The following is a 14,902-nucleotide window of genomic DNA, read 5'->3' on the forward strand; positions in this document are numbered from 1 at the left end:
TTTATGTTCTACCCTAGGCTAATGCGATTTTCAGGAAATTTGGGTGTGAGTTGCCAACAGGAAAATCAACGGAAATTTTGGTGTAAATTTTGGCATAATCTGACACCGTTTGTTCTACGCACAATTTAATGAGCCCCTCATTTTTAATTTCCAAATGTGATTTTTTTTCCTAACCTTCCTTGAGGCTTCCCAGCATTTTTTTTGACAAATAGGGCAGGCCTGCAGACTGTTCCAAGGCCTCTGCCAGGGCTCCTCTTGAGCTGGTGGGTGAAAAAGCCCTGTGATCGTACCCTCTGTGTGGATGTGTTTGGTTTCAGCTTGGCAGCTTCCTCAGAAAACATGGTCAAATTCATAGACGCACTGGAGGGTGGTAATGTTACTAGATTAATAATCCAGAGGCCTGGACTAGTAATCCGGAGACATGAGTTCAAATCCCACCACGGCAGTTGGGGAATTTAAATTCAGTTCAATAAATCTGGAATCACAAAGCTAGGGGAGAAATTGCAGAGCGCCCCGTTTGGGGAAGTAGCGCAAAAGTACCACCGTGCTACACGAGGAACTCCGTCACGGACTTCCGGTTTAGTGCTCTATGAAGGAAATGCAGCACTAAATAATGCGCTACCACTACCCTTGGAGCGCTAAAGCCAGCAGTAGGGGCTGTAGTGGTGTAGCGCTGCACGACCTCGAGTGCAGTGCTGCCAGGAACAGAGGCTCCTCCCTTCCCTTAAAGGGGAGGGCCATCGCTGCAGGCTCTGCCTTGGAACGAGGTGCTTCATCGCCGACGGCAGCAGCGAACTGGCCCAATCAACCCCAAGCACCCTAGCAGAGCGCAGGGCTGATCGATCGCGGCCAAAGAAAACTCTCAAAAATGACCATTATGCATTAGCAAAATTTTGGTCTGGTCCCGCACCAACATCCCCTTTAAATTTCCCCCCACCCCCCCAGCTCCACCCCCCCCAAAGCGCCCGGCCTCCCTAACAACGCCTCTTGCAGTCGTCGGTGTCATTGCCCGGTGAAGCTGCAGGGAACAGAACCAAAGGTCGGGTCTGGGGCACGACTGGGGCGATGCTCAGCGTGGTGATGTCACAGTCTCCGGGCGCAGGAGATCATTGTGCTATGGTTACCATCACTGAAAACCTCAACAGAAAGTTTGCGGATGTCCGGTACTCTCACTGCGCACTGTCGCAAAGCTGTTAGCGCCCCATTATCGCCACCTGGAGGCCCAAAGGATGCAAATTTCTCGCCCCGAGCATCAGTAATGGTGACCATGTAACTACTGGATTGTCGTAAAAACCCATCTGGTTCGCTAATGTCCTTTAGGGAAGGAAATCTGCCATTCTTACCCGGTCTGGCCCATATGTGATTCCAGACCCACAGCAACATACTTGATACTTAACTTCCCTCTGAAATGGCCTAGCAAGCCACTCAGTTAAGGGCAATTAGGGATGGGCAATAAATGCAGTGACACCCACAAGAACTAATTAAAAAAAAATAGCTTTTGACAATTTTCTTTTGGGAGCATTTTAACCACAATAACGTTATGTACACATGGTGAGATGATGCACTTCAGTGTGATTTACTTCAACAGACAAATGAGAAAAAGTTTGTCTAATGTTTGTTTACAAAGATGATACCCCTTTAAAAAGATGGCTATTATTATAGATTGTTGCATACTGTATAGGTATGTTTGAATGTTTGATTTTAATATATATATACTGGAGAATTATTATTAATAGAAGTCCAACTTTGTCATTTCTTTAGACTTTTTAAAATGAATATATTGCTTGCAGTTCTGTAGCACGGATAAATACATTCAGAATTTTTAAAAAATTGAGAGAATATTTCTTCCACATCTCATGCATTTGCTGCAAGATCAAATCACAAAGCAGTTGAGGCTGAATTGACTATCTCCTTCAACAAGAAGTTGACAAAAATCTGGTTAAGGACACAATTGGAGTTTATCAGACTATATATAGACAGATCAAAACAGGTTACATTATCACATTACAACGCAAAATGAAAATACTGCAGATGCTGGAAATAGAAACAGAAAATGCTGGAAATACTCAGCGGGTCAGGCATCATCTGTGAAGAGAGAAACAGAGTTAATGTTTCAGGTTGATGACCTTTCATTCCTATCATTTCTATGTTTCTATCATTATCACATTGCTGTTTGTGGGACCTTGTTATGAGCAAATTGGCTGCTGCGTTTCATTACATTACAACAGTGACTACCCCAAAAATACTTAATTGACTGTAAAGCGCTTTGAGAGGTCCAGTGGTCATGAAAGGCCCTATATAAATGTAAGTCTTTCTTTCAAAAAAGAAAACTACGAATGTGACAGATATGAAATTAAAACAGAAAATGCACCAATCGCAAGAAGAGAAAAGAATACAGATCCATATCATGGGCTCAAAGCTAAACTTTCAGCCTAAACGTCCACTTTGAGGTGGCATAATCGGTAACCCTATAGAAATAGACAGCATTTTTCCCAGCGCTAATAGACTTTCAACTACGAAGTAAAGAGTGTTTGAATATTAACCAGAATACAGCACATTTAAAATAAAATTCAGAAATCTTCCAGCAGAGATTTGCTCTAGATCCCAAATCCCCTAGGTATACACAAGCTAATAAGAGTATGGGAGAGTGGTGCCATTTGGAATAAGAATGTACCATTTTAAATGTGCTGTTTACATCCTTGCTTATTGCCTTCTGAATTATGCCCACTTTTGGGTGAGTGGGGAGGGGCGCAGGGCACTGAGGCTCCTCAGATATTGGGGTCGGGCCTCATTTCCACCAAGCCGGCGACCGCAAAGAGCCCGTCGGCAAAGAGTCAATGAAGATTGGGCCATTTGCAACCCTTTGGTAAATGAGTTGGCAGTGATTACCATTGTGCATGATTTTCCATTGCTTTTCAGGCAAGAGCAAATTTTGTTGTCTTTTTACAATATGGCGGGCGGTGCACTTTTAGCCGAAAATGCATGTACTCTTCCTGTCCGCCATACTGGGGACGTAATAGGCCGGTTCTCACTTTAAAAATGGGCGCTGCATGGCTGCATTTATCGGCCAATCACTCCAGAGGGTAAATGTAGCTGGACATTTTGAAAATAAAATTTTGTTCCTAGTTGTTGGGAATCATCATGGCTGGTGTTCCTGCTTGACTGAGGTAAAGACTCCAACTTATTATGGGGTTTTATATATATACATATATATAAACGCACTGGGTTAAGAGGCTATTAAAAACAGATTGGGGTTGCTCACATCAATGCTCCAGCATCAGCAATGGAAAATCAGACACAATGGTATTCACTGCCGTATTAGTCAAAATAATGGCTCTGACAATTCATTCCCCTGGTCCCCCACTGTAGCAATGGACTGGGCATTCCCCATCATCGATGACCTTCCAGTCTGACTCTGTCAGATTTTACAGGTTTGAGCAATTTGTGCAATTTTTGGCGGCAGCTAAATCAGTATCAATGTTGCCCTGTACGCCCGCAGGGTGGGTGGTGGGGGGGGGATGCATTAGGACAATGCAGGACCGGCAAGCTGTTGAGTATGAAGCCAGTGCAAATGCAAATAGCAGCAAACACTCGAAACTAGCCCCTTTGTAAGAGGGCCAATTTCACTGGAGCCAATGTTTTTGTTTTAGAGTGTGGCAAGCCATGAACTTGGTCTCGAGTTTGTGGGCCCGACATCCACTGTACAAATGTACTGTATGGCTGTATCTTTCTCAGCATACAGTACATGAGGTGGGATAAGTGGGGATTCCAGTTAGTTCCTCCACCCTGCTGACACCGCTTCCTTTCACTACATCAGGCTGCAAGGGGGCAGATGCAACTATCCTCTATCCCTGTCCCCTAAGGAAGTCCCAGCATCAATTTTTTCAGCCCATCCTACATGTGTCGGCAGTGTGTCCTGAATCCTGAGGAAATTCGGGGCCAGTGCTGGGAAAATGGCCATAGTTTCAACAAACCACCACCACCCCTGTCAGCCCACAGATTGGAAACTTGGAGGAGTGATTGGCCTTGGACAAGCGTAGAGTGCAAGGCTCCCATTTCACACTATAGAAGAGCACAGAGTCCTGCATGTGGCAAAGTTTCTGCCGAACTGATTGTGAAATAAGTCCTGCTGTTTTTATTCAAATTTTTCCACGTGCAGCTTTAGTCGTTTATTTGAAAAGAATCCAAGGATAAACCAGGTCACCATTGACATGGGACAAAAATTTGCTCGTGCAATTGTTCAAATGGGAAGTATTATCGTTGGACCACAAGAGGGCCCTCTGATGCTAAATAGAGTTCCAGGAACTGTGTTCGATTGAGATTTCACAAGTTACCCTCATTGACAGATGATTTTCATGTGAACAGGGTGAAGTTAAAAGCTTCCTTCAAGTCAATGGGACTGGGTGGTGCAGTGCAGAATCTTTTCAACTCTGGAACTTGGCTGTGAATGCAGCATAGACAAATTGAATAAACAGAGTGAATGTTGCCGCCACTGTGTCAGCCAATGAGTTGGAGGTGGGGTGGGACTTGTGCTTTTAATTTACGGGTGTCTCTGAACTCATGACTGAAACTGCAGCAAACAGAGTCTCCCAAGTTCAGCAGGATCATTTCTCCAGCAAGATACAGTGATTGAAGGACATATAAATGATGTGCGTAAAATCAATCCTAGTCACTTACAACACTGTCTGCAGGCATGATTGACGTGGGACTTACCAAATCATCACCATTTTGTCCTTCATTATATACAGAATTGAATAAAAACCTCCACTCTACCATCTGTGAATGTCCTAAGTGCAACCCAATTGCCACTGGGTGTCAGGACTTTGCACTGTTCCAAGAAGCGACCGAAAAAAACACAACCTCAGTTAAACACTCCTGCACTTGGTTACGTTACATATTTAGCTAGTGCACCTGTGCTGTGTTCTTCCAGGATCAAGAGGCTTTGGATTGGCTTAGAAGAGCCCTGCCTTTAGCTGACATCACTAGCACATCGCAGGAGGGAAGGAGAATCTTTGAATTAATGTCAGCATAAGAACAGAAGAAATAGAAGCAGGTGAAGTCATACAACCGCTCTAGCCTTCTCCACCATTCAGTAGGATCATGGCTGATCTTTTACCTCCACTTTTCCACCACCCTTGGTATCCAAAAATCTATCAATCCCATTTTTGAATATACTCAATGTCTGAGCATTCACAGCCCTCTAGACTAGAGAATTCCACAGATTCAGAACGCTCTGGGTGAAGAAAGTTCTCCTCATCTCAGTCCTAGATGGCCGACTCCTTATCTGAAGACTATGGGCCCGAGTTTGGTCGAACCAAAGTTCCGCCCATGTACCGTTGAAAGGACCGCTATGATCCCGACCGTACTTTTGGCGGAAGTTTGGTGGAAAAATGGGGGAACAAAATGCCTCGTGGAAAAAATAGGCCTTACATGCTGATTCTGGACGGCAGCGGGCGTTAGGTCGGATTCTAGGCGGCAAATGCAATCCTTGGCAAAGTAACGCCGAGGATAGAGTCGGGCCCAGCGAGGGGAGAAACGGGAAAACATTTTTTTTCAACAAATGAAACAAAAACTATTACAAATCCCTCAGCGGACGCTCCTCAGTGGTCTTCTCTCCCCGCCGGTGTGAGGGCCTCACCAAACTCGCTCAGAGGGGAGAGCGGGAGAACACCCACAAAACATGGAGACTGCCGAGAAAACACGGCAGCAGCCGACGGTAAGTCCACCAAATTTTATGTTCCCTAGTTCTGGACTCTTCAGCCAGGGGCAACAACCTCTCAACATCTACCCTGTCAAGCCCTTTAAGAATGTTATATGTTTCAATGAAATTACCTCTCATTCATCTAAACTCCAGATAATATAGGCCCATTCTACAGCCATGTTTGAGTGGGAAGTTGAGCAGTAAGAATAGTGGGAAATGGTATGCATTCCCAGATTGGACAACTGACATTAGCATCAAGCACGCTGAGGTCACATACAGCACAGGCTAGCTTACAGCAAAGCTCCTTATACACATCAATGCGCCATATGTATAACCTCAAGAAGTGCATGCTGTACTGTACCAGTGTGGTATTTTCAATTGCCACAGCAGCCAATCTTGTGGGCTCCCTGAGTGATATTGGCAATTCGTGCTAAATTAGTCAAAGTTCCATGTGATCAACTTCTGGAATAAATTTCGAGATCAAGTGGCAGAGGCAAAAAACCTGAAATCATTTCAGAAGGAACTGCATGCTTCAATGGGAGATGCCAGGATCTCTCTGGGTGATTGAATTAAGATGGGCTGAATGGCCTTCCTCATCTGTAATAATTTTGTGATCTTGTGATATGTACTTATCCAACAGTCAAAACTGATCTAATAACACTCAGATGAAACGTTACAAATGAATCGTTTTATTTCTAATGGGTTTGCTCTACACTTTCAGATCATGTTGATTCACAATATTTAAGCAGTAGCTCATGCCTATTCAATATTGGATTGATTGAGAAGCAATTTCTTGTGTTACACCAGAATTAGCTTTGTTTGTGCCCAAGGTTTCTATAGGAAACATAGCACGTTACTGCACCAGCTTGCTGTAACCATGCTGCCAGCCTGTGACCTAGTGCCGAGGTAATTGAAGAGTACTATGGTCTGTGGTCAGACAGAGTATAGCCAAAGCCAGCTGTAAATCAGGGGTGATTCATACTTGGCAAGCACAGGAGGCTGGTTATGCTCAAGGTAATTATTATGTCTTATTATATCTCTTTTTAGTGTGTCTACAGAAAATAAATCATTCCATCACATTCATTATCTCAACCGTTGCTAATTACTGTAATCTTTTCTATGTTATAAATGGCACTTAGGCTTTGAAAGAAATTAATGCCTCTTGCCATTTCCGTCATTAGTAAAAACAGAATTAAATATTGTAATATTCGGTCGTAGTAATTTAATGTATGTATGACGTTACTTCTACTCTGTCCTTTGCAGTCAGATTAAATTGTTAAGGGATTATTCCCATGCAGTTTGCATTAATAATTTCATTTTAATTAAAATAGAAGACAGATTTTAATAAAAATTAATAATGAATATAAGAACATAAGTTAGCAAGGAATTAAAAAAGACACTTGAGGAATAGAAAGTGGTAATCATGACTGCATTATTTAAAAATGCTTGAAAATACTGTACTTGGATACTATGGCCTGATCAGTTTAAGATCAGTTATAGAAAATAAGAACATAAGAAATAGGAGCAGGAGTAGGCTATTTGGCCCCTCGAGCCTGCTCTGCCATTCAATAAGATCATAGCTGATCTGATCCTGGCCTCAACTCCATTTCCATGCCCGCTCCCCATAACCCTCGACTCCCTTATTATTCAAAAATCTGTCTATCTCCACCTTAAATATATTCAAAGACTCGGCCTCCACAGCTCTCTGGGATAGAGAATTCCAAAGATTCACGACCCTCTGAGAGAAGAAATTCCTCCTCATTTCCATTTTAAATGGGCGACCACTTATTCTGAAACTATGCCCCCTAGTTCTCGATTCCCCCACAAGGGGAAACATCCTCTCTGCATCTAAGCAGTCAAGCCCCCTCAAAATCCTATATGTTTCAATAAGTTCACCTCTCATTCTTCTAAACTCCAACAAGTATAGGCCAAACTGCTCAAACTTTCTTCATATGACAAACCCTTCATAGAAAATAGGTGCAGGAGTAGGCCATTCGGTCCTTCGAGCTTGCACTGCCATTCAATGAGTTCATGGCTGAACATGCAACTTCAGTACCCCATTCCTGCTTTCTCGCCATACCCCTTGATCCCCCTAGTACCAAGGACTACATCTAACTCCTTTTTGAATATATTTAGTGAATTGGCCTCAACAACTTTCTGTGGTAGAAAATTCCACAGGTTCACCACTCTCTGGGTGAAGAAGTTTCTCCTCTTCTCGGTCCTAAATGGCTTACCCCTTATCCTTAGACTGTGACCCCTGGTTCTGGACTTCCCCAACATTGGGAACATTCTTCCTGCATATAACCTGTCTAAACCCGTCAGAATTTTAAATGTTTCTATGAGACCCTCTCTCATTCTTCTGAACTCCAGTGAATACAAGCCCAGTTGATCCAGTCTTTCTTGATATGTCAGTCCTGCCATCCCCAGGAATCAACCTCGTGAACCTTCTCTGAACTGCCTCCAATGCAAGTATATCCTTCCTTAAATCAGGAGACCAAAACTGTACGCAGTACTCCAGGTGTGGTCTTACCAATGCCCTGTACAGTTGGAGCAGGACTTCCCTACTTTTATACTCCATCCCCTTTGCAATAAAGGCTAGCATTCCATTTGTCTTTCTGATTACTTGCTGTAGCTGCATGCTTACTTTTTGCATTTCATGTACAAGAACCCTAGATCACTCTTTACCTCAGCATTTTGTAATCGCTCCCCATTTAAATAATAATTTGCTTTTTTATTTTATTTCTCCTACCAAAGTGGATAACCTTATATTTTCCCACATTATAGTCCATCTGCCAAATTTTTGCCACACATTACCAGATCTAAAATAGTTTGCTCCCTGGTTAGTTCCACAACATTTTGTTCCAAGAAACCATCCCCACATACACTCTATGAACTCTTCCTCAAAGTTACCAGTGCCAATTTGATTTGTCCAATCAATATATAGATTAAAATCGTCCAAGATTATTGCTGTACCTTTCTTACAAGCCTACATTATTTCTTGATTTATACTCTGTGCCGCAGATTGGCTACTGTTTGGGGGTCTGTAGACCACTCCCACCAGTGACTTCTTTCACATTACTTCTTATCTCCACACAAACTGATTCTACATCTTGATCTTCTGAGCCAATATCATTTCTTACTACTGCACTGATATCATCCTTTATTAATAGAGCTACCCACCTCCTTTTCCTTTCTGTATATCCTTACAAAATGGCAAATACCCCTGAATATTTAGTTCCCAGACTTGGTCACCTTGTAACCACATCTCTGTAATGGCAATCAGATCATACCCATTTATTTCTATTTGTGCCGTCAACTCCTCTATCTTGTTACGGATGCTTTCTGCGTTCAGATATAGAACTTTAAATTTTGTCTTATATATATATATATATATACGTTCTGTCCCTACTTGTCCCACTCTGGTTATCATTACCCTTATCACTACCCTGCACTTCTGCCTTCTCCTTTCTCTTTGACTTTTTACATTTCTGCTCACCGGATCCCTACCCGCTCCCCCCTACTATTTAGTTTAAAACCCCATCTACAGCCCTAGAAAAAAACCTTAAATTAACTTTAGAAAGTCAAATGGGAGACATATGCAGAAAGCACAGTTTAGGAAAGGACAGCACAGAAACAAACCATTCGGCCCAACTAGTCCATGCCGGTGTTTATACTCCACTCGAGTCTCCTCCTGTCTTTCCTCATTGAACTCTATCAGCATAACCCTCTATTCCCTTCTCCCTCATATGCTTATCCAACCACTCTTTAAATGCATCTATACTATTCGCTTCAACCACTCCCTGTGGTAGCGAGTTCCACATTCTCGCCACCCTCTGAGTAAAGACGTTTCTTCTGAATTCCCTATTTGATTTCTTAGTGGCTACCTTATATTGATGACCTCTAGTTATGCCCGTCCCCACAAATAGAAACATACTCTCTGTATCTACTCTATCAAAACCTTTCATAATTCTAAAGACCTCTATTAGGTCACCTCTCAGCTTTCTCCTTTCAAGAGAAAAGAGACTCAGCCTCTTCATCCATTCCTGATTTGTATACCGTCGCATTTCTGGTATCATCCTTGTAAATCTTCTCTGCACCCTCTCCAGTGCCTCTATATCCCTTTTTGTAATATGGTAACCAGAACTGTACACAGTCCTCCAAGTGTGGTCTAACCAAGATTCGATATAGGTTTAGCATAATTTCACTACTTTTCAATTCTATCCCTCTTGAAATAAACCCGAGTGCTTGGTTTCCTTTTTTATGATCTTGCTAGCCTGTGTCGCAACTTTTAGTGATTTGTGTTTGCGCTCCTAGATCCCTTTGCTCCTCTACCGCACCTAGACTCACACCCTCCAAGTAATAAGTGATCTCCCTATTCTTCCTACCAAAATGTAATAACTATTTTGCAAAATAATGTTAATGAAATATTAAAATATCCAGCATAAAAATGAGAAATCCCCAAAATATAAGTCAAACCTCAATAAATATCTAACCAAATTGCGAAGAAATGTTGGACAAGGATTTGAATAAACTACAGAGAAAAAGGGCCTCTTTATAGCATTCACAATGTAATCTGAACAAAGACTTCACAAAAAAACTTTCAAGCTATCTGTTAGTAGGCCTCCATTTCATCCATCCACTTTTGTATCTAAGGTGTCAGCCATTGGCTCTATGGTAGCACTCTCACCTCTGAGTCAGTAGGATGTGGATTCAAGTTCCACTCCAAAGACTTGTGAACACAATCTAGGCTGATACTCCAGTGCAGTGTTGAGGGGTGTCACCTTTCAGATGAGACGTCAAACAAAGGCCCTGTTTGCTCTCTCAGGTGGATGTAAAAGACCCCCGGCACTATTTCGAAGAAGAGCAGGGGAGTTATCCCTGGTGATCTGCACAATATTTATCCCTCAATCAACATCACTTAAACAGATTAGCTGGTCATTATCACATTGCTGTTTGTGGGAGCATGCTGGACTCAAATTGGCTGCTATATTTTCTACATTACAACAGTGACTACACTTCAGAAGTACTGCATTGGCTGTAAAGAATGAAAACCACACCTGAAATTGAGATTTTATCCTGGGGTTGAGAAAGGCGCTATATAAACTCAAGCCTTTTTTTTTCTTTTATTTATCTTTCAATCCATCATTAATGTATTTCATTTCTAAGATCTGTTGGAGCTGTAACTCATCTAAATAAAATTCAGTTTCTGACTGATTGAAAATGAGTTCTGAATGTTAGTTTTCCAGACAATCAATGGGCTAAACATTAATTCTAAGCTGGTAATTAGAGTCACTGAATCAAACCTGCCCAATGTAGGAATTCTTCTCTGGAGTGATTATCTGCACGAACATCTTCCCGGCCTTCTGTGCATGCGTGCGAAATCCTGGAGCCCTGCATGTGCAGTACCCAACCACTGCAGTCTGCAATGGCCATGCTTTCCTCAGCTCCATAGGAGAATGTCGCTGGATCCATGCTGGCTGGGGGAGAAGAGGGGATCAAAAGGGGGGAGAGAGAGAATCGGAGGGGGGAGGGCGAAGGGGATGGGAGGGGAAGAGTGGGAATCGGAGGAGGGGATCGGAGGGGAAAGTGGGGATCGGAGGTGGAGGACAAAGGGGATCGGAGGGGGTGAGTAAGAGGATCAGAGGAGGAGAGAGAGGAGATCGGAGAGGAGAGAGGAGATTGGGGAGGAGAGACAGGAGATCGGGGAGGAGAGAGAGGATCGAAGGGGGAAGAGGGGGGAGGGGAGAGGAGATCAGGAACTCGGGGGGGGGGGTGGGGATAGAAGGACAGAAACTCTGGGGGGGGGTAAAGAGCATGGAGAGCACAGTGGGGATGGGGGAAGGACGTGATCCAGGTCTAAATTCCCGAACTACTAGGGGACCAAGGGTCTAGCGAGAAGGAGGAAATCCTTATTCGTCAGGAAATTGTGAGGGAAATTGATGGGATTGAAGGCCGATAAATCCCCAGAGCCTGAGTGTCTGCATCCCAGAGTACTTAAGGAAGAGGCCCTAGAAATAGTGGATGCATTGGTGGTCATTTTCCAACATTCTATAGACTCTGGATCAGTTCCGATGGATTGGAGGGTAGCTAATATAACCTCACTTTTTAAAAAAGGAGGGAGAGAGAAAACAGGGAATTATAGGCCGGTTAGCCTGACATCAGTAGTGGGGACAGGTTAGGTGAGTGGGCAAATGCAGGGCAGATGCAGTATAATGTAGTTAAATGTGAGTTTTGCCACTTTGGTGGCAAAAACAGGAAGGCAGAATATTATCTGAACGGCAGCAGATTAGGAAAAGGGGAGGTGCAACGAGACCTGGGTGTCATGGTACATCAGTCATTGAAAGTTGGCATACAGGTACAGCAGGCGATGAAGAAGGCAAATGGCATGTTGGCCTTGATAGCGAGAGGATTTGAGTATAGGAGCAGGGAGGTCTTACTGCAGTTGTACAAGGCCTTGGTGAGGCCACACCTTGAATATTGTGTGCAGTTTTGGTCTCCTAGCGGGGCGGGGCGGGAAAGTTACCGTCCGGGTACCGTCTGTGCTCTGGGGAGAAATTTTTGCTATCTGGGCCCGGTGGCAGGGGGGGCAGCGCAAAGGGAGGCATTGCGCAACATTTATAGTACTAAAGTGTGGGGCCAGGAGCACCCCGAGAGAGGCCTTGGAAGGGGAAAAAAATCACAAAAACATTGCAATAACATTGCCAACACCACCACAATACAAATCACTACAAAAAACTAAAAGAATGAACTCTGGAACTTACCTTTTTTGCAGTTTATCCACTTCACCGCCACCAGTAGGACTGGACCGCTGTGTTTTCCCTGGCGATCACCGCGGGGCGCGTTTCGGGGCTTACGGGTCAGGTGCGAGTTGAAGCTTCTACCGGTGTCACAACGAGAGCTGTTGTGCACCAACGCAGCTCTTCCCGGCGGCGCTTCTAAGCACTGCCGCAAAACCCGACCGGAGGATCGCGCTTACGGACACAGAAACCTTGCCGCCCCATTTCTCGCCGCTCCGGGGCGAAATCCGGAGCGCAAAAGACACGAAAATCTAGCCGAGGAATTTGGGTGGGAGAGGTCAGAAACTTGAGGAGAAATGTCAGGAATTTGGGGGGAGGAGGTCATAAACTTGGGCAGGGGGAGGTCAGGAACATGTTGGGTCAGTGGGGGGGTCGGGGAAGGTCAGGCACTTGGGCAGGGGTAGAAGTTCAGGAACTTGGGGGTGGAAAGGTCAGAAACTCAGGGGGTGCGAGGAAGGTTAGGAACTTGTTGCAAGGGGGACAGGAACTGTGGCGGGAGGACAGGGTGCTGGTGGGAGAAGGTCCTAATCCACGAGAGAGAGTCCTGTCTGTTCTATGTGAGCTCTGTCCTGTCTGGAGGCTGGCAGTCAGAATGGCTGAAATTACACACTAATTGGTAACTTAGGAGGCGGGCAGGATCTAATTACACATGCCAGAGAAATTGCTGGGTGTGTCTTGCCCTCCAAGGTGACCAATCAGAAATCAGGTCTTGTCCTCCAAGGTGACCAATCAAAAATCTGGTGTTGGAAATAAATATGCCAATTTTTCATCCTGTTTTATGTAGATCTTAGCATTGATTGTTGTCTGTAAATCTGAATTTGAAATTCCTGATCCTCATACTTGGGTAAAATCTAAATTTTGGGTCTGATTTCCATTCTGAACCAATTGCTGTTCCATCTTTTCTTTAATTTATTATGACCTGTCAAAATCAAAATCAATAGGTCTATTTATTGTAACTAGGTGATGCCTGATCCTGTCTTCCCCTGATGTTCACCTACACTTTCCAGGACGGTGATTATGAGATGGAATGGTGACAATTTTTTCCTTTTTTTCGGCCACTGAGGAGAACTGTAGTGGGCTCAGATTATTCAGCATAGACCAGGGTCCAAACTTGCCACCTTTTTAAATCTGAATGGTTCAGTACCACACGCCACAGTACTTAGGGAACCATTAGGGAAGCTCTGACCAGAGAGCTTGTATGAAGAATATGTAACAATATTGTAGGATTTCCTCAGATTTAACATTCTGCCCACTGAATGAAGACTAGGGGAGGGGAGCATTCTTCTTTTCGTTTAACAAACTGCAGGGCAGCATTTGTGCAACTTTGCTCTTAACAAAGGATCATCTGGCAATTAATCTTACCCTTTATTTAATTGTCTAAAAACACCCACACTTCTCTACTACTCTTGTGAACATATTTCCAAAAAACTGTGACCATCTCAAAGTGGGGCAACACACAAAAATATGCAGCACAGGTGAATCGGCAATATGTGACTCATCGATAAATGGAGGCTCTCGCAAAAGGGAGGAAGAAAACGATTGAAATCTTCACGTATCACAGATTTATAACTACATCAAAACTCAGAGACAGCTTCACATTACCAGAGCTATGAGACCCATAACAGCTTTCCCATCAGCACTTTGCCCAATTTGCAATATTGTTGCACCTCATTCGTGACTTTCAATTTTACCTCTGCAAGTGCTATTCGTGATAGATTGCTGGTGACAACATAATCATAGTCTCAAGCTGATGATTATTTCAAAGTCAGAAACCAACTTCTTAAAGCAGAAATGCATATCTATTTTACAATACAAATTGAAAGAAAAATCTTTGCAAGGCAATGGGGAAAGGGCGGGGAATGGGACTAACTGAGGTGCTCTTGCAGAGAGCCAGCATGGGCTCGACAGGCCGAATGGCCTTCTTCCACGTTGCAACCATTCTGTAATTCTATGAATAAGAATATTCATACAAAGATTGAGAAACAAAAATATGTAAGCCTAGACTTTCGGCACATCATCGCCCATTTAGCGCCCATACAAGCGCTGAGATGCAGGCTATCACCCATATTTGCTGAACAATGGAAACTAGCATCCGATTATCGCCCATTTATCACCGATGCAACTTTCGGCATACATGAATGAGCTGCATCGCCCAGCCTATTTAAAAAAAAAATATGGCGTCATCCCCATGCAAGGCCGAGAATAGTGTTTATAATGGAAACTAGTGCCCGATTATGACTCAGATTATCGGCGAGTGCTACTTTCGGCATTTCACCCATAATTCGGCCAAATGATCACGAGCCCAAAAAGACGCTGATGCTATGTTATCACCTGACCGTAACTCGGCACTACGGATGCCATTTTGTAATTCGGAGGATCTTTAATAAAAGGCTGCTTGAAGTGC

The sequence above is a fragment of the Pristiophorus japonicus genome, chromosome 6 (assembly GCF_044704955.1).
Source record: "Pristiophorus japonicus isolate sPriJap1 chromosome 6, sPriJap1.hap1, whole genome shotgun sequence".
NCBI lineage: Eukaryota > Metazoa > Chordata > Chondrichthyes > Pristiophoridae > Pristiophorus > Pristiophorus japonicus.